Below are 21608 nucleotides of genomic sequence, written 5' to 3'. Positions count from 1 at the left end.
ATGGGATTCACAGAAACTAGGAAGCTGAGCTGGGGAGCCAGCTAAGTTTTCCAAATAGGAAATGCAAAGGTGGAGAGGGTGTGACCTAAGCTCCAGCTATCAAAGTGGGGAGTTAGGCACCTACTGCTGGGGTGGAGGGAGGTCGGCACCGCTCTCTCCACTTAGGATTTGCAAACACAAACCCTTCCTTGAAGTTAGGCCCTTAAGCCCAGGTAGTGGGTTTTCACAAATAAACAGAGGAGGAGGAGACCCATGTATAACCTTTAGCTCACTGGAGCAAGGGCCCTGGAACCCAGGGCCGGATTAACTTTCTGTGGGCCCGGCGCCAAACATATTTGAGCCCCCCCTGGGAATGATTGTAAAAGGGGCTGGGGGTAAACTGCAAGCACAGCAGGGCTGGGGAGGGGGTAAAGAGGATCCTGCCCCTGCCCACAAAGGGCGGGCACCTACCTGGTTCTAGCCCATTCGCTTCATTTCTCTCTGCACTGAGCTGCCCTGCAGCACCAGGACAGCTTCCAGCCCTCTGGGGTGGGTGTTGGGAGTGGAAGGAGCGGAGGCTAATGTGGTTACTCCTATAACTCAGGTCCCGTTTTCTACTGGAGTTTCCAGTCTAAAACTGGATACCTTGCAACAGGGCTGCCAGAAAATCCTGACGGGGAGGAGCAAGCAATCATTTTTAAAAGTGAACAGGCTCAGCCTTAAGCCGGGGGAGGGGGAAGCAAATGGTGGGTGGGCTCGGGAGTGGAGAGGCACTCCTACTGGGACCCAGGAAGTGCGAAAGGGTTTCCCCCCCTCCCCCAGCTTAAAGGGGGGGGATCCACAGGACATGGAAGCCCAGTGATTTTGGGGGACAACTAATAAAATAACAGGGACAGGAGTGTGGTCAAATGGTCAAACAAAGGGAACCTGACGGGGACACCGAGCACAGAACCCCAGACAGCACCCACTGCTCCTCGAAGGCGTCAAGAGAGTCAGTGGATGCTGCCTAGAGGAACTCTGCCTGGATATGTGAACGGACAGAGGATCAGAAATAGGCCCCACAGTCACAGGAGTCTCCATCGGCCAACCTCCTCTCCCTGGTTTTATAGATGGCCATTTTAGCCAGGGCCAGGCGGAGGTTGACCAGGAGATCTCGTGGCTGTGTGGGGGCCACGGACAGGGAGTGCATAGATAAGGAGGTGAGGGAAAAAAGTGTAGCCAGAAACGTAACAAAATATTTGTGAGGAGCCGGAATAGGGGCTGCAACCTGGCGCACTCCAAGTAAACATGTGCCAGGGGCTCCCTCACGCCACAGAAGGGGCAGGTGTCCGGGACTGGGTAAACCATGCCAAATACATGCCTGTGCTCACGGCCCCATGAAGGAGCCGCCAACTGATATCCCCGGTGGGCCTCAGGACCAGGGTAGAGTACAGGCTGGCCCACTGGGGTTCCTCACCCTCTAAAAGTGTCAGGAGGTCTCGCCACTTTGTGTCGGGGCAGGATGCAAGGGTGAGGAAGTGAAGGGTGTGGAGCACAATCGTGTATAGATGTTTCCTTGGCACGGTCTGGAAACGAACTGGCTGCAAGTCATGCAGCCGGCTCACAGTGAAGGGGTACAAGCGGGGGGGGGCGTTTGGGTCCATGGGGCAGGGGCCTGATGAAAAGGTCCGGAGGGCCTGGGGTGGAGAGTGGGCGGCCCTCACTTCCTGAAGTACACACTGCGGACTACGACGTTTCTGGAGAGCCCCATGCACCAAGCAAGCGTCAGGGGAATCCAGCCAGTCTCCCTGGTCATAGTTCAGGCAGTCTCTGACTCTGGTGACTTCTGCCAGGACCAACCTGGAGAGGAGCTAGTAGGCAGGGCCATGTCTGCTGTACTGCCCAGGTAGGTTGGAGACTGTGGGGGTCAGTCAACACAGTGTCCCCAGCCCAGGTGACATGACAGCCAGTGGTAGATTTAGAGTTAGTGCCCCCCCGCAGCCTTGCTCAGCTTCATTTTTGGGGCCCCCTCCTTGGGACCCAGCCAAGAAAAAGAACATTCGCTCTTCTCCCCGCACCCCGCCCCTCCCCCCCCCGTTTTTCATTCTTTTTTTCTTCATCCTCCTCCTGTAAGTAATAGGAAATGGAAATAAAGTGTACCTTGATTGTTCTTGTAGTCTAACTTACTTTTCCACAGAGCACTTGAAAATCGCGGAGGGTCTCGACGGACACGTAATGATCTTTCCAAATATTGTTTGTACCGTTAGCTAACGAGTGTCAAGTGCTTTGGAGAAGAGCGCTGTATTAAAAGAACGCTGGGGTCCGGCCAGGAGCTAGGGGGAGGGAGGGGGCTCAGGGTTGGGGTGCGGAGTGCTTACCTGGGGCAGCTCCTGTTTGGGGTGAGGGGCGCAGGTGGGAATGGGGTGTGTGTGTGCAGGAGCGCCCATTGGGGATGTGGGGGGGTGGGGGTGCAGGAGTCGGGGCACGGGGTTGTGGGGGGATGGGTATCTATGGGGGGGGTGCAAGAGTCAGGGCAGGGGAGGTGTGAGGGGTTGCAGGGGGGGTGCCGGGGTCAGGCCAGAGGGCCGGGGCTGGGGTCATGGGGGTGCTCATGGCAGGGGGCTGGAGGGGTTATGCCCCCATTCCACCCCCTTCTCCAAGGCCCTGCCCCCCCACCGCTTCTCCTCCTCCTTGCTGGAGCAGCAAGTGTGCCGCTCTTCCCCCTCCCTCCAACAAACAGCTGCTCGGCGGAAGGGGGCGGGGTGGGAACGTAGCACGCTGGGGGGAAGAGGCTTGGGGGGGGAGCTTAGCTGCTGGTGGAGCCTGCCCTGCTGCAGCAGGAGCCAGCAGCATCTGCCCCCACAGGAGAGAGCGGGTGGGGGGGAGGGGGGGGAGACGAGCAGGTGCCAGTGGCACCATGGTAAATCCAGTACTGCTGGAACCTCTCTCTCCCACTTAGGGCTGTGCCCTAACCACTAGGTTATACAGCCATTCTCACTCTTTCTGCCCCAATTCAATGTACCTATTGATACAGCTGAGCAGCTCCAGCAACGGTTGGGCACTCCCCTGGGAGAGCTAAGTTCAACTTGACCGCATGCAGAGGGGGCCTCCTACATCCTGGGTGAGCGCTCTAACCAGTCAGCTAAAAGTTGAAAGCATGCCACCACCTACTTTGCCTGTTTTAGAGGGGCTCTGACCACACCTACCAGCTTGGGCCCAAGATGCGGGGAGCTGTCATTTGTGACTCCTGCTGCTCGGCGATGTCAAGGCTGAAGTGGCTGGGCCCATCCCCACCTGCTGAAATTTAGGTATCTTAGGATTTTTTAAAGGCAGAAACATAGGTACCAAGGCCTGAATCCACAAAGGAAACTTTTATCTTGAAATCATAGCCCCCCCGCAAGTGACGTTAGGCACCTAAAGGGTGAGGTGAGTGTTTTGTGGATCACTGTGCAGATGAAGCCTGGCACCTAAATACCTTTGTAGCTCTGTGCCCTATGCACTTTAGCACAGGTGCCAACTTTTCAAACTGCCGGGGGCTGGGAGGGGGGGTTCGATCCCCAGCTCTGCTCCAGGTCCTGCCCCGACTCCACCCCTTCCCCCAAGGCCCCACCTCCGCCCTGCCTCTTCCTACCCCTGCCCCACCCCACCTCTTCCAGCCCAATTCTGCCCCTTTCCCCGGAGCACACTGTGTCCCCGTTCCTTCCTCAACCCAGCCTCCCTGAATGCCACAAAACACCTTTGCAGTGGGCAGGAGGCACGGGAGGGAGCGGGGGAGGCACTGATCCGCTGGGCGGCCAGTGGGTGGGAGCTGATGGGGGGGCTGCCAGCATTTTTTTCCCCATGGGTGCTCCAGCCCCGGAGCACTCACGGAGTCAGCGCCGATGCACGTTTGAGTTTGACCAGGGGTTTGTGAATGCCAGTGGTGTCTAAATGTTGGCCTTAGCCAGGGACACCCCAGAACTTCTTCACATGGCAGGCACAGTCCCTCTGGCTGTTGCAGCTCAAAGTTTCTTCTCCAGCAAAACGCCTGCTTGGAGCAAGGAAACAAAACAGAGTCCCCCACCACGAATGGCGCAGGGCCAAAGCATGGCAGCGGCCAAGCCCAGTGCCGGGGGAGCTGGCAAGCTCCTAAGTGTCACCACCAAAACCTGCGGCGTCATATCCACTGCAGCCGCTGGCCCCAGTACCTCACCCACTGTGCTATGGTCAGCCTTCACCTTCCAGCCCAGCCCACCCAGGTGCAGCGTTACTCGCCATCGCTGCGCTGCCCTGCCGGGCTGAGCATGCCTCGGTACAGCTGAAACTGCTGCCCTGACAGTTGTATGCAACCACGTGTAACGTGTGTATCGCTGCAGGCCCCATTGGCCCTGAAGTGACAGTCAGGTGCCTAAGTCCCTTTGTGCATCTGCCCCAAGGCTCAGATTCCACAGCGCACATTAAGCACACCCTCACGTTCTGTTGCAGTCAAGGAGTGTAAGCATGTGCCTTGATTGCCTAAACTTTAGCCAGTGAACTGCCTGCCTGTGAAGCATACATGTAGCTACAAGCTAAGGCCTGTTCAAGAAGCAGTTGCATACACTGGAAGAGTCTGAGCAATGTAAGCGGAAACTTCTCCCCCAGAGAGAAATGTAAATTCGCTGCCTTAGTGATTAGTAATGCTCTAAACAGGGTGGGCAAACTTTTTGGCCTGAGGGCCACACCAGGGTTGCTAAATGGTATGGAGGGCCAGGTAGGGAAGGCTGTGACTCCCCAGACAGCCTGGTCCCCCCGCCCCCTCCCACTTCCCGCCCCCTCAGAACTCCCAACCCATCCAAGCCCCCTGCTCCTTGTCCCCTGACCAACCCCTCCCGGGACCCCATCCCCTATTTAAGCCCCCCTGCTCCTTGTCACCGACCGACCTGACCACCCCCGCCACCCCTGACCCATCCACCCTGCTTCTTGTCCCCTGACCGCCCCCTCCTGGGACCCCCGCATCCCTAACTGCCCCCCAGGACCCTACACCCTATCCACCCCCCCCACCTCTCGACCCCCCACGACCCCACCCCCAATCAACGCCCCCCCCCGCTCCTTGTATCCTGACCGCCCCCTTCCCCAAACCTCCGCCCCATCTGACCGCCCCATCCCATCCCCTGATAGGCCCCTGGGACCTCCTGCTCCCCCTTCCCCCCACCCATTTATCAGGCTGCTCAGAGCAGCAGGACAGGCTTGTTGGAAAGCCTAGAAGGTGGGTGGGCGCAAGCCGCGCTGCCCACGTGGCAGTGTAACTGCCGGGGGGGGGGGCGGTGGCCAGCAGGGGAGGGGCCGGGGACTAGCCTCCCCAGCCAGGAGCTCAGGGGCCGGGCAGCATGGTCCTGTGGCCGGATGTGGCCTGCGGGCCATAGTTTGCCCACCTCTGCTCTAAAAGCTACTGTGTGTGTCTCAGTTTGTTCCTTACTAATATACCGTGCGTCGATGTGTGTGTGTTTTCTTGTGGAACACACCACTCCATTGTAGCTAAAGGTTATTAGTCTACTGGGTCCTCCGAGAAGGATGTGGAGTAGCCTGCCTGCACTATATGGGGATATCTACACCGCAGTTAAACACCAGTGGCTGCCCTCTGACAGCTGACTCAGGGTCAGGCTGCAGGGCTATAAACCTGTGGTGTAGTTATTTGGGCTTGGGCTGGAACCTAAGCTCTGGGACCCTCTTCCCCTAGTAGGGCCCCAGAGTGTGGGCTGCAGCCCACGTCCAACAGTCCACACTGCAATTTTACAGCCCTGCAGCACAAACCCTGACAGCCCAAGACAGCTGATGTGGGCCAGCAGCAGGTGTTTAATTGCAGCAAAGATATACTTTAGGTGAGCACACAGCTGATCTCTAACTTTAATACATTTATTCTAGCAAATTTGCACAGCATGAAGTCTTTTGAAAGTATCTTGTTGGCTTTACTTTTGTCTGAATTGAAAAGAAATGTAGCTGATTTCAGGTAACTGTAAATGATGTCTGAAATATAAAATGGAACTAGGTTTTTGTGAGAGCCTGAGCTTCCCTCCCCCCCGCCCCTCCTGCTTGATATATTCAAATCTTTAAGAGCTGCTCCTGGACAAGAAAGGAACATTTTGTTTCTGAGAGTTGTTGCAGTATGGATTTGTGAGAGAGGATTTTAATCTTCAGTTAGTTTTCTCAGATAGCAATAGTCAGATGTTACAGAGATCTCTAGGATTGTTTGCAGATTCTATTTTCAGGTAAAGTCTAATTATAAACAAAAATTTGAAAGTAGCAGGGGGTTGGAATTTACAAGACTATAAACCAGAAGCACTTGAATACTATGATGATGCACTCTATAGAAATGCTTATAAATAAACTGTTAGAAATGCTTTAGCCAAACACACTGGCTTACAACGCAGGGAGATTGACTATATCAGGATAATCAATTATTTTTTTTTGTCAAGGTCCAGACTTGTATAGCCAAGGTCCAGACTCCAAAGAAAATAATACAAAAATAGTAACAATAATGACAAAAAGTAAATAAAAAGTTTGGTGGTTAGTTGAAAAGCGGCTGGTGGTCCGGATTTGGCTTCCAATTCACCTATTGGCTACCCCTGAACTAGATAATGGGCAAAGGCCCTTCCAACTCGATTAGGAATAATTGTTAGCCTACATGTAGGTCCCATTTAAGTCAGTGGGAGACTTTATCCTGCCTTTAATGAGAGTTGGATCAGATGCTATGTCCACATCAATCCATTTCCATGTTTATTATTTTGTAGGAATAATTTTCCTGTAAAGTTAAAATGAGCTCCCATCATGGAATATTTTTATTCCGTCTTCATGTGCTTGCCCAACTGGTTACCATCTCCCATCCTATCTCACCCCTTTCAGTGGTCTGCTTTCTATAGCCCCCTCAGTGTGCCAAGCCTTTCCCCCATCCTTCAGCAAATCCCAATTCAGTCTATTAAATATGCTGGAGGGAATAAATTCCTATCATCTCATATCCTTTGGCCGTCCTATACCTTGCACTACTTAACTGTGGTTTTCTCTCGCTCTCTGTGTTACTGCCTACATCTTGCTTGTGCTGTTGCACTTTCATTAGAGTACTGACATGGCCATCGAAAACACAGGTAATTTAATTTGGGATGTCTGATTGTAGCATTAAAAGGCGCTGGTGATTCCAGGTACTTGAATTAGACTATAATGTTCTGAATGTAGGTGATAGAAATATTAGCCAAATGCAGAAGGTAATGGTCTCAGATCAGTAAAACACCCATTAAGTTCTAATGGCTGAGCCTTTCCTCTTCCTTAGCCACTCCAAGGGCCAGAGCCTGGCTTAGGCTCAGACCTCTCTATGCCACTGCAGCAGCGAAAATGGATTTAAAAGTGCTGTAAGCTTCCTCCTCTAGGCCAGGAATCTTCAGATGGCTTAGAACCAGTGTCACTTTGTACCTGGCATTAGCGGGGAGGGGTGTGTGCAGTCACAACACACACTGCTCTGGGAATGTAACAGCCCCTAAGCTATTACTCCAGGGTGTAACTCAGCAGCTACAAGGCTCTAAGGGCTAGATTCATAAGGGGAACTTAAGCACCAAAAGGGCTAGGTAAGCACCGAATTCCAACGGGCACTGCTGGCATTCACAAACTACCTCTCAGCTTCTGCCTAATGCTGCAGGTACTTAAAAAACCAGGAGGCTAGATCCAAAATTTAAACCTTCAACCCCCTATTCAGCTGTCACCTACCACATAGGTGCTTCAATTCCCCCTGGTAAAGGCTCCTTGGTTGCAAATTTCTGCTAGTGGGCATGTGCAATGCCCTCTCAGTGCTGATGCCCAGTGCCTAACTCATGTCTCAATCTCAGTCACTCCTGCTGAAGCTGTTCTACTTTGTATGAAATACTGAAGTATTCACTGGAGCAGGGAGGGCAGGAATGACCAGTGAATCACTCGTGGAACCAGATTTCCTGACTTGGTTCTTGTGTTTTAACCATTACACCACAGTGCTTTTTTAAGCAGCTTTAAGTAACATTACATACAAAACCTGTAAATTTGGGGACATGGTAGACTAGTGCCTTTCACCTCTATAGTCCTGAATTCTAATCACTGGCCAGATCACCGTGAACATGAGTTTCATCATGTTATTTTAATTCGTAGTTGTGTAGCTCACAAAGTTGTCACCCAGTTTGTCATGGCTGGCTGTCTCTGCTCAAGAAACTCTCCACTGGCAGAGCTGTATGCGAACGCTTTCACGGAGGAAGGCTATGCTGTTTAAGCCAGTTATACTAATCATTCACTTTTATGTACACTAAATTCATTCAGCGATCTTTTAAAAAGAGAAAGTGCAAGATGACCAGAAAACCATGCCTTAACATCCTTCATGACAGGTAACCAGGCAGGGCTGTAGAGTGCCTATAACATTAATTCATTGCAGACACTATCCAGATCTCTCTTCTTGGGACGATATAACAAAGTTACCATATTCTTCCCTCCTCCAGTTTTATTCAAATCATTCTGGAACCAAATTAACTTTTGCAAGATTAAATGCATGCAAATAAAGCCACGGGCAAGGTAACCACAATCTTAGTTTGTGTTTCTAATTAGAACATGTCTTTAAGACACTGGCAGATGCCATACAATGACTGGTAGCGAGTACCAAAAGTATCTACAGCCCCTTGGATTTAAGGGCTTTGTGTGATCAAAACAGCGAGGCTTCAGTCAATTGCATTTAGTCTCACATTTTGACTAAAGAATGTTTCTTTAATGGCAACTTAATTTTATGAAGAGTTGGTATCCCTAGAAAGAGCTCATTCTAGGATTTTGGAAAGGTTTTCCATTTTTCACTTCCTCAGCAAATGAAGACAGTTATATAGACTAAGTCAGAAAGTACCCAGCCTCTCATTATACAGAAACACACCGCTGTATATATCTTCCCTTTACTGATTCTGAGTTCCCTCCTCTAGTTCAGAAATTTTACAGTATGCTGCAAAATAACACATTTTAGCACTCCAAATGTTTATGACACAGTAAGTGGGATTTTATACCATTAACTCAATAGGAAAACAAAATGAGTTGGTACACCTTTTATTGGCTGCGTTCCGCTTCAGCCTCTTGGGAGAGAAAAATAAGGAAATGTGCAGCACGTTTAAGTGATTGCCTGCTTTACATTTTAACTTCCAGTAAGGCATGCAGAGAGCCTCCTGCTGGAAACAAAACAGTTTGATTGGAAATAGAACAGATCACCGTTAACTTAAAGTGTTGTCCCACAATATACTTACCACAGCACACTCAGCCTAGAGCAAAATCTCAGCTTTAAGTATAATGTAACTAGTGTGATTGCCAGTTTAAAAATGGAACAGTTTTATCAGCTCACTATAAACAATCCATTTGTACTGTTATCTTTATCTAGCAATAACATCAATGCTAAGGACTAAATTACAGCTGCTTGAGCAGGGACGCGTTGGAGGCAACAAAGATGCAGGACACCTTTCCCCATTCCAATGTACTCATGCATGGGGCAAACGTGTAAGCATTAGGAGTGCAAGTTGTGGGAAGGAGTTTAGTACTGCTGGGGGCCCTGGGGGAGGAGTGGTATTTGGTTTAGAAAAGGCCACGGCTCCCATCAAGCAGCCTGCGCAGGAGGAAGGGTGTCTGTTGGCTGCCCATTCTGAAAAGTTGTTTTCATTGCATCAGCATTCCTTGACATTGCTCAGGTGGTGGTGCACCTCTGACTACACCATAGCACAGCTCAGACCCCTGAGAGGCAGCATTGAGCCCTAAAAAGTTCTCTCTTCCATCCCTTTTTGCCCACCACAGCACACTCTCAAAAGACATTTAAAAAGTGCAAACCTAGCACCTGGGTATGGGGTATTTACTGTCTGTGACCGCAGCTTTTAGCTTTTTTATTTTCCATTAACAAAAAGAAAAATGGCAGCTTGGGTTCCCCGGGATCCACTAAGTGTTTGGGAATAGTTTCTGCCTAATTAAAGAATGATTTGGGGAACCCATAAAGAGACCTGACTGGCATTTTCCCCTGCCCAAGCTACACCTCTGAGGTATCTCCACAGGAGAGGGTGAAGCAGTCAGTTATATAAGAATCCCCAAATAACAGAAGAATAGATTAAATCTATGGTAGAATTGCTTCAAGTGAGTGCCATACACATTGCACAAGATAAACAGATGTAAGCAGTGTCAGGATGAGCTCCACCCTGACATCTGGTGGTGAGGTGTGGCAAGTTGTGGAAAAGAACTTCAGGGGCCAATCTCATTTGCATAGGCACACCCACCACGCCTAGAATGAGACCATAGCTGCCCAAATGGTCACTTTGGCTGCCCCAGTGTCTCTGTTATTGGGGCAGGAAGAATAAATTATTACCCTGATTATGGGAACTGTGCTTGGAACTGTACGTGGCCTTTTGTTATGATGGAGGGATTCACCATCAACTAAGTAGCACTCGCTAGGCAAGGGTCATGGGTTCCAAAACTGTGTGAATGGAGAGAGGCTGGGGATAAGTATTAATACTTGGTGGCATGGGCCCCTTGGTGAGGGCCTTACATGCTAATTGCACTTCCTCCTCTCTCCACTGTGGAATATCAGAGCTAATTTTGATTTCATTAGAAGTCTAGTTACAGGCTGCTGAGCTCACTTTGGGCTGACAGTGCACCAGCACTGGGGCTCCCCTACTACAAGCTGAATTCACCTAAGAGCTGAAATCACTGAGTGTTGTGTTAAGTAGTGGGGGAGCCTGAAGCTATATTGTGGAACGGTTGGCGGGCCGGCTGGAGTGCCTTGCGGACCGGCTGGTGGAGCAGTTTGTGGATGGCAGGAGCTGCTTGTGGGCCGTGGAGCTGAGCGAAGGAGTTCGTGGGGCGGCTGGCGGAGCGGAGCGCAGCTGAGCGAAGGAGTTCGTGGGGTGGCTGGCGGAGCGGAGCGCTGCTATGGAGCTATGGGGCGGTCAGCTTCAGATCATGTAAGGTGCCTCTTACCCCCGTCCCATTTCCACCCAGGGTGGGAGGTAAAGCTCCGCAGATAAACTTTCGAACTCTGGGGCTGCCCTGACCAGGCACAGAAACTTTTGGGACTTTGGGTGATTTGGGGTTGCTGGACTCAAGAACCAAAGGGAAAAGGGCATGCCCCAATTTGCTTGGGGTGGGTTTTTTTTTGCTCATGGGTTGTGTTATGAATCCTGTTGGTGGTGTTTCCCCAACATAATGCCACATTGTTTCTCTCTGTTATTAAAAGGCTTTTGCTACACTCAGACTATGTGCTTGCGAGAGGGGAAGTATCGCCTCTTGGAGGCACCCAGCGGGGGTGGTATATATTTGTCCCAGGTCACTGGGTGGGGGCTCGAGCCGGTTTGCATTGTGCTATTGGAATGGATCCCCTAGATACTGAACCCGGCCCTTGTTGCTGCCAACTCTGACGGGCAGAAGGGTTACACATCTTTGAAGGAATCTGGAACTCCTGCCGTCCCTGACAAATCTAGAGAGACAAGGTGGGTGAGGTAATAGCTTTTAGTGGACCAACATCTGGTGGTGCTTTCAAGCTAACACAGAGCTCTTCTTCAGGTCTCACCACCAGAAGTTGGTCCACGAAAACCTCTTACCTCACCCACCCTGTGTCTCTAATATCTCGGGACCAACCTGGCTACATTGTCACCACCTACTGAAAAATCTAGGTTGTTTTCAGAGATAAAGAAATAAGTTGTGGGACCAGAAAATTATTCAATTTTAATACATGATTTTGTATTAACAACATACTGACCACTGCTGTAATAGAGATTAGTCAGTCCCCCATATTTCTTCTGGTCATACAATTCAACCTCATATCAAAGCATCATATGTGTATTTTTAAACAGAAACATTTTTCATTTATTACCAACAACATGCCAAAAACAGTTTTTCCACTGATGGTATCATCATCATGCAGGATACTTAGGCTTGGATGTCAGTGCCCTAGCACAAATCAGGCAGACTCACCCAGAATCTTAAGGTTCTTGGTTCCTAAGCAGTGCAAGTAATAGGATCATAAGCCACATGACACAGGTGGTTTCACAACATCCCAGAGCTTATTTGCTGCCTTGGTCAAAACGGGACCCTGGCTGCTCCGGTCGGCACTGCTGACCAGACTGCTAAAAGTCTGGTCGGCAGCGCAGAGGAGCTAAGGCAGGCTCCCTGCCTGCCATGGCTTAGTGCGGCTCCCAGAAGCAGCAGCATGTCCCTGGTCTGGCTCCTACACATAGGGGCAGCCAGGGGGCTCCGCATGCTGCCCCTGCCCCAAGCACCGGGTCCGTAGCTCCCTTTGGCTGGGAACCACGGCCAATGGGAGCTACGGGGGCAGTGCCTGCGGACAGGGCTGCACTCAGAGCTGCCTGGCTGTGCCTCCGTGTAGGCGCCAGAGGGGGGACATACCGCTTCTTCCAGGAGCTGCTTGAGGTAAGCGCTGCCCAGAGCCTGCACTCCTGACCCCGTCCTGGGCCCGACCCCCATGCCCCAGCTCTGATCCCCCACACACCCTCCAAACCCCTTGGTCCCAATCTGGAGCCCCCTCCTGCACCCCAAATCCCTCACCCCTGGCCCCACTCCAGAGCCCGCAGCCCCAGCTGGAGCCCTCACCCCTCCCGCATCCCAACCCACTGCCTCATCCCGGAGCCCCCTTCCATGTCCTGAACTCCTAATTTCTGTCCCCACCCTGGAGCCTGCACCCCCAGTCTGAGCCCTCTTCCCCCTCCCACACCCCAACGCCCTGAGCCATCCCAGTGAAAATGAGTGAGTGAGGGTGGATAGAGTGAGCAACAGAGGGAGGAGGGGATGGAGTGAGTGGTGGGCATGGCCTCAGAGAAGGGGCCGGGCAGGGGGTGGGGCAAGGGGGTTCAGTTTTGTGCAGGTAGAAAGTTGGCAACCCTAGTTGCCTAAACACTATTTCTGATGCTTTGGCCTTTCACGCGGCACTTTGGCTTGTTTGGCATTTTTACAGAATTACACAGCATAGCATTCTTCCTTATGGTTAATCTAACTATCATTAAATACTGTAAAAGAAACTTGGTCATGAATGCTCAGCCCTGGGGCCATAACTTCCCGGGGAATATAATGTGTTTCAACAGGCCTACATGCCTAAATGGGAGAGGGCTTCCAATATGTTCTGTGGTGCTTAACCTTTTCCAATGGCACCACATCATTCTTTTATTTTCTTTGGCAACAGAGTTTAGCAGTCACAGGCCGTGCTAAACACAGTATGAAAAAAATGGAGGCTACTCACCTGTTACTGGAGTTCTTTGAGTGTCCTCTGCACGTTCACACTCATGGGGTAGTTGGACCAGTTTTACTCCCCTTTGTGAAAGATGGGGCACAGAGTACAAATTAAAGGGGACTGAAGTACTGCCCTGCCAAACTGAGCATCCAATCTGGTTGCTAAGTCCAAAAAACAGTGGTTTATAAATGTATACACGGAACCCCATGTTGCCACCCTACAGATGCCTATAAGTGGTATATGCCTAAGGCATGCCACTGAAGACATCTTAGCCCTCTAGCGAAACGTGCCCTAATTCCTTCAGCAACAGGGACTGAAGCTAAAGTGTAAGCTTTGTGAATGCACATCCTACCCCATTTTGATAGTGAGATGTGATTGCTTGACCTTTTTTCTTGTCAGCATAGGACCTCCTGAATTGGCTAGTCCTATTAGGAAAATAAGCTAAAGTCCTTTTGCATCTGAAGTATGAAGCCTGTTTTCTCCTGCATGTACATGTGGCCTTGGAAAAAACACTGGCAGGTTACCTGACTGGTTAATGTGATATTCAGATATCACCCTAGGCAGGAACTTTGGATGAGGGTTTAGCATCACCTTGCTCTTATGAAAAACAGTAAAATGGGAGGGGGTGGGGGAGGTGCTGAGGGTGTGTAGTTCACTCACTCTTCTAGCAGATGTTACTGATATAGCGAAAACTGTTTTAACTTGAGATATGAAATAAAGAACATTCTCTCATTGGTTCAACTGGAGGATTCATCAGCTGACCATGCTGAGGTCTCATACCGCAGAAGGGACTTTGGGTAGATGTTAGCCCTTTCATAAATCACTTAACAGACTCAGATATGAATACAGATTTGTTATCATTAAGAGTGTAGTGCATCAACATGTTTGCCAAATGCACCTTAACTGATGATAGTGAGACCTAAAAGTTTCAGCTGTAGCAGATCTGGAATTGTGGTTAGGACGACATTATTACTTTTTGCCCAGAGAATAAACCTGCTCCATTTCAGGTTATAACTCACACGTTGATTCTCTTCTCCAGATAAATAGGACATGTACCTCTAGAGAGGTAGATTGCTCTCAGTCTATCCCAGTCCATCAGGTGTAGCAAATATAGGTCTGGGTGACAAGACTTCCATTCTGTTTAAAATCAACAGATCTAGAATAAAAGGGAAAGACTGACAAAACCCCCTTCCATAGATGAAAGAGGTCTGGGAACTAGGCCATGAGCCTCCAGAATTACTTTGGCTCTGTCCTGTTTTGTCTTTCTTATCACTTTCTGGATGAGGGGAAATGGGGGAAAGAGAAGACCCTCTCTCCAGCTTTTCAGGAATGCATCCAAGATGGATTAGTGTTCTTTTCCTGTTTTTGAGCATATTGCTGGTTTCAAAGAGGTCTACCTCTGGATGAGCCTCTTGGAGTCAAAGCAATGTCCATGACTTCAGGCTGCAGTGGTTGGGAGCTGCAGGGTCCCCCACCTCCTGCAGTGGCAGGGAGCCGCGGGTTACCCCGCCACTTCTGGCAGCCCCTGGAGTGCCAAGCTGATGCGGGCAACAGGGTACCTTGCAGCTCCCGGCCTCCATGGGAATCCTCACAGCTCCTGGATGCTGCGGGCAGTGGACCCCCCCCCGGATCTGCCAGTGGTGGGGGAACCCCACAGCTACTGGTCACCATGGGCGGTGGGGGAACCCCCAGAGCTGCTGGTGGTGGGAGAACCCCTGAACTCCTGGTCACCACAGGCGGGGGAACCCCCAAGCTCCCGGCAGCCACTGGCAGTGGGGAACCGCCGAGCTCTCCGCAGCTGCAGGCGTCAGGAAACCCCAGTGCTCCCGGCTGCGGGGGAATCCCTGAGCTCCCAGCTGCTGCGGCTGTGAGGGAACCCCAAGATCCCAGCCACTGTGTGCCCCTGCAGTTGGGGCAGGGGTACCCTGCAGCTCCTGGCTGACATAGGAGTCGGGGGCACCCCACAGCTCCTGGCACCCATGGGCAGAGGGGGACCCCTGGAGCGGCCACCCCGCTTCAGGTGGTGTGGGGACCCGCAAATTCCCATTTTGTCAGGGATATTTTTAGTAAAAGTCAGGGACAGGTCAGGGCTTCTGTAAATTTTTCTTTTTTGCCTGTGACCTGCCCGTGACTTTTACAAAAAATAACCGTGACAAAACCTTAGCCTTCAGGATGATCAATGATACAAACATACTGTCTAAGTTCTGTCTCTTATTCTTTGCCAGCGAGTGCTGGAGACACCTCATTTTGAGTCAGGTGTAAGGTGTTATAGATGTGGCTGAGGATATAGGGTCCATTAGTCTGAAAAGATGACTGAGAATTGGTGCAGCAGGACTATAGCTGCTTGAATCTTTGCAAGTCCTTCTTTTGTCAGGAATGCTTTGCCAATGTGGGAGTCCAGTATTGCCCCTATGACAGGAATCCTCTGTGCAAGTCTCAATAGTGATTTCTCCCAGTTCATCCTTAGGTCTAACTTCTTGAATAAGTGCATGTGTAAGCCATGGTTCCCAATACAGTTTTCTTCTGATGATGCTTTGATTAGCCAGTTTTAAGTACAGGTATACCTGAATCTCTTTTCTCGGTAAGTGCACTGATAGTTATTGTTTCCTCCGATATCTGAACAATGGTGCACCAGGTCTTCCGAGCTGTTGGTATCTTCCCAAAAGAGCTGGCTATAGATCTCGTATCTTTCATCCTCTCACGGACCTCATCTGTTTAGTCTTTGTTTCTGGAGGGAGTCTGATGATCTAAGCCATGCATATCATCTGAGAGAGGTGGCAGAAGCAGCTGCTCTGGCAAAAGTGTCTGAGGCAAACAAATAAACCCCTTAACCCATGTTTTGCAATAAGCTGTCCTTCATAAAGATTGTACAAATACCATCATCTTTTCCCAGAAATGGTATCAGCAGCAGATGATGCTGGTCTATGCTCGCTCATGTGACAACAACTTGATAATTAGCCACTCTTATACCAAGTATAGCAGAAGAAAATACCTTTTTGCCCATCCCATCCAGCCTTCTTGCTTTTTCAGAAGGTGTGGAGTGAATCTAACCACTCTAAAACCTTTGGACAGTAGCCTCTAGGCAAGTGTGAAAAAACAAGAAACTTTCATGTGGCAATTGGTATAATTTATCCACCATTTTTTTCACTGACTGAGCAGAAGCAGGAGTAGATGATACTGCTTTTGGCGGTTGCTACAGACTTACCAGAAGTGTAATTCTGTTTTTGGATGGAGAGCCAATGATGCCAAAGATTGGTTTGAAGTCTCAACTGTCACAGAGGGGATCTTCAATGCATCTGCCATCCTGTCAACTAATCTGTGAAATAATAATGCATTCTCAGTTCAGGATCCATTTGCTTCTATTCCTCAGGCATCTCTGCCCCCCCCCCTTCTGAGAGTGTGTCTGGTATGATGATAGGTAATTGCTCTTTATTTATATATTCTAGACAAATCCAGGAGTGTCAGATCTGATTATGGAAATTTTGCCTGCATTCTTAGAGAGGGAAGATTTCTAGTAGAATAGCGATTTTTTGAGGAATGTCTGGGAAAGGGCCATCTAGCCCAAGGGATACATGCTAATCCACCCAGAAATCTATGCCCAGTTCCATTTCACGGTATCTGTCATGGTATGGATCCTCTGCATGTTTGTTTTGCAGAATATCTGTCCTTATGAAAAGCCCTATCTGGCTGACTAGGTGCTCAGACTCCACTTCTGATTGAGGATTCAACCTTGGATTCAACTCCAATAGCAGATGAGAGATCAGTGATCTCAGGGACAGAATAGGTCTTTAACATCTTACCAGGATACCCATAGAAACATGAGGTGGTTATTCATGAAGCTTCTCCACTCTTCTTCTCTTCTCTGGAGGAGAATCAATAGTATGGGGATCTAAAGTTCTTTTCTAAGTTAAGTTTGCATTGCAGATCTGGATGGATAGGAGTCACAAATATCAAGGCCAGTTGTTGAGTAGGCTTGGAATGGAGAGCTGGATTCAGAATATCCAAAATGTTCATTGTCTGCTTCATTATAAGACCAGAATCCTTCTGTTTTACTATAGGAGATCTGATGGTCTAGGGTCCATAGATAATGGCTCTGTAACATCCACTGAGTGTGCTTTTTGGCTCTGCAGACAGATTCCTTCTTGTGCACTGTCTTTTCCCAGACCCAAAGTGACCGGATCCAATCGTGTCCCTCCCATGTATTGACTCGGCTGACAGAGGCTCTCACCTGTGTGGTTTCTCTGCTTTTCAATCTTGGATCCAATTGTTTAAGATCATTCTTGGGTACTACAGGTTTCTTGGAATTTGAAACCTTCTGCAAAGTTTTCTCCAGATTCTTCTCCCTAGGAGTATCAGGAGATGATGCTGGTCTATGCTCGCTCATGTGTCCAAGAGATGTGTCAGATCTGAAAGGCCTGGTTGCCAGAGCTTCCTGCAGATGCACTGCTTGAAGTCTATTCTGACATTCATTCCAAACCCTCCGGGTGAAAATACTACAGACTGAGCTTCTGGAGGGAGTCTCTCTCTCCCTGAGGCAGGTTAGGCATCATTGTGAGCATCCAATGCCAGAGAAAACAAGGGACATGAGGCACGCCTCTTGAATTCTGGCCTCTTAATCTTCAGATCCACCATCGGATCCTAATAGCAGAACCAAAGTTCTAACCACAAACTATTCAAACAACTGTTTAAAATACATTGTTTCTTTTTAAAGGAAATAAAACCGATCATTAACACTAAAAATCTAACTCTTTATACTAAAACCTAATCTAATGAGAAGGATAAAGGCGTAAAAGGCACCACCTAAGGATAAGAATTCAGGCCAAGGACCTAGAATGCTTCCTGATCTGCCAGCTGGATTTTGAAAGGAACTGAAGCAGCCAGAGCATCCACACCTCTTACATAGCCTCACCCTCCGAATGTTCACAAACAGGAGGAAAGGGGCATGATGGGGTGTGAGCATGCTCCAGCAGCACTGTTATCAAAGGGTCCATTATCAGAGCTGTACCAGATGTGCATCCCATGAATGGCACTCTGCAGAGGGCACTCGAAGCACTGACAGTGTTCAGGAATTTTTTCATAAGGAACTTCAAAGGAATAAATTCTTCCTTCAAATGCCCTGTCTCAACTCCCAGTGACTTGAATGGGAATTACATGCATGCATCAGATGGCACAATCTGATCCTAATATAAAGCGGTTTTGAATTCCAATTTAATTCTGTCCTGCTGATAGGATTTCTTTGAGAAGCAAGCCCTGGACTTTTTGTTACTAAGTACATGTCTACTAACAAGTCCAGGATAATTTTTCAGATCGTATTTGTTGGCCTGTTCAGCATTTTTTTGCCAGAATGTATAAAAAATGAAGCTGTTTGTCCCATAAGATTTGACTGTTAATTTTTAATTAAAGAAGCTTAATGAAATCCCAGCACCGGCTCAGAAACCCCTGCAACCCAATTCTAGGAACAATTTCCCCCCTGATAATTTACAATGTAAAAATACAATCAAGTAAAAAGTATAGTGTCCTAGATTAAAGATGATAGTTTACAGCTAAGCTTTCACTGTATAATGCAGGAAAGTAATTCCAAAGAGCACTATTTACTTTATTGTTGGATGTTAATATATGCTTACCAGAATTACTAAGGTTAGATAAATGGCTAAAGAATCCTGCATGTTTCTAATCCAGTGGATCATCAGATTTTCCCCTTTTTAAATCGTTGGGATTACACAAGTGTAACTATAGGCAGAATTTGGCCATCTGTGCGCTACAGGAAATATGAGCAAATTAATTTCAGAAGATGTTGAAAAAAACCCCTCCATAAGAGCATCCTATACAGTAATGGCTAAAGTTTGTAAAGGCAGAAGTCCAGTTGCTTGCATAAATGGGGAGTTAGACCCTTGCTGTAATTACACAACTCTGGAAAGACTCCAATTGACTAATGACTACTGGATCAGCCCCTAAAGTGAAGATTTTCAAAGCGGCCTTATATTGGATACTTCAAGATTTGGGTGTTCTCCATGAAACAGTTTACAAAGGCCTGATTTTTAGGGGGATGGGTTCAGCGCTTTCTGAAAATCAGGCCTCTCTAATGTCTCTCAAACTGGGCACCAAAAGTTGAGGCTCCCCAAAATCATTAGTCACGTTTGAAAATCTTGACCTAAATCTTTCTAAATTGCCAACTTCAGATTTTCAGAAATAAATACATAAAAACAGTAAGCCCCAAAGAACTATTTTCTGGCAATTAAATGAATCCAACTTGAACTGTTGGTTCCTCATGAGGTTTTCCTTGTTAGTCTCCTCAACTCTACAGTTGGAGAAATACAGCAACTATAGCTTTTACTATGAGTATGAGACCAGAATGTGGCACTTAAAGTTTGAACTGGCATCTGACAAGAAATTGGATGTATTGCCTAGATGAAGCCAGTCAAGGTATCAATAAAAGAAAATTTATAAAGCACCATGTGTTGCTTCAACCAGAGAAGTACAGACATTTTAAAACAGAAATAAAGAAAGAAAATATGGATCAAATTCCCCCTACTTGTACTTGCTTGATGTAACTAAGTGGAAAATATGTTCTACCCAGTTTCCTAGTAATTTTCCCCACTGTGGAAAAAGCCAAGGTTCCAATCCTTAATCAGAGGATTGTGTGTGAACAACAGGAGGGAAGGGGCCTCCACAAGGAGAGGTCCTTACCTTCGACTGTACTTTGGACTGCACCCTGCATGCCCAAGGATTCCCCCCCAAGCAGGACAGCCCCCAGAATGTCCCCCCCTCAATCCAAAGTACTTCTCACCCCCACCCCAAAACCTCAGAAAAAAGTGGGTGGGAGGTGGGGTGTGAAAAAAACACCTCAGATTTCTGCACCCCACACTTGACAGTGACCCGCACCGCTTTCCACCTACACAGTTGGAACTTCAGAAAGGTTTCTACAGGGTTGAGGGAGCATACCATGAAGGAGACAATCCCTGCTCCCCTACTCCCACAGCCTAGGTATGAAGACTCCATCGTGTCCAAGGAAGTACCAGGGACCATGTGGATTTGGAGTAGAAACTTTCTTTCAGATTCCTGCTCTTGTTGCCAATGCTCTTTTGATGACTCAAACAGGTTCGCTTTTTACTCTGAAGACGAATTAATTGTTCACAGAAGGCTTTTTATGACAAGCCGTTTCAGCTCTGAGTTGCTTTTTTATTTTTAGCTCTTTTGCAGGCTTGAAAAAACAATTAAGTGAAATATAAAAGGTGCTGATGGCACTGGAAACTCAGTTTTTCCATTTAGGCAGAGAAGAGGTACCTGATAGGGAGTGGTAATGTGAGCTTCCCCATACTCTCTATTACTACAAGAGAAACCAAAGTGACGGACTTAGCCCGAAGACAGGAGCGGGAGGCAAACACGTCACACTTCTAATACTGGCTCTGACAATTACTCCCTCTGTGGCACTGGGAGAATCAAACTCTCAGCTCCACTTCCCCCTCTGTAAAGTGGGTCCAGTTGTGAAGATTCAGTTATCACAACTACCTTTTATCACAGACCATACAATGTAGCCTAACCTCTGCTCCTCTTTCACCCTTTTACACACCTCTTACCCAGATTACTTTCCCCCAGCACAAGTACTTGTGGTGTAGGAGTTGGTTGTGTTGGGCAAGAGTAGTTTGTTAAAAAGAGATGAGTGCAGGCGGACAGTAAGGGCCTGTGATGCTTCAGGGGTTCATCCAGACCAGGAGAGGGTTGTGTCATGGCCTGCCCTGTGCAACTTTGGCCCTGCTGCCAGTAGCATGCTCACAGCACAGCACCCTGGCTTCCATCAACCTGGTTACTCCTTGCAGGGTGACCCCAACAGCCCTTCCTGTCCCGAGTCTCCCCAAAACCATCTCCCCTGCAGCATCCAGTCCCTCTCACTGGACCCTCACAGGAGTTAAACTTGCTACCTCCGAAGAGACGGAATACACACAAGCCTGCTAGATAAGCTGAGGGTTTTACTCTTTTGTTTAATACACAGCACTGAGGTAGTTTTGTAAACGTAAAACAAGTTTATTAACAACAGAATCTAGATTTAAGTGATACCAAATAGAAGGAGTAGGGATAGAAATGGTTACAAACAAAAGTAAAAATGCAATTCTAGAACTAAAACTGAATTTAAACTAGAGTCTTTTGTTCAAAATAGTTTTTTCACTAGTGTCATTCTTCCAGCTCGGCTGGCCCATCTTTAGCCAGGATCCAACATGGAGCCCAAAGCACTTTTCTTTGTCTCCTCAGGTGAAGGATGACAAAATGGCTTCTTGCCCTCTGTTATATCTTCCAAAGTTCATTGACCCTATTTCAACAGGCAGAAAGGCTTCCTAGGGGTGTGGTCTCCATCCCTTGTCAAGACTGTTAACTGGTCATCTTCCCTCCCCATTCGCTTGCCTGATGGCATTGTTTACCTTGCACGTAAATGTGTTTTTCA

The sequence above is a fragment of the Lepidochelys kempii genome, chromosome 5, assembly GCF_965140265.1.
Source record: "Lepidochelys kempii isolate rLepKem1 chromosome 5, rLepKem1.hap2, whole genome shotgun sequence".
NCBI lineage: Eukaryota > Metazoa > Chordata > Testudines > Cheloniidae > Lepidochelys > Lepidochelys kempii.
Note: the sequence above shows the minus strand (reverse complement) of the source record.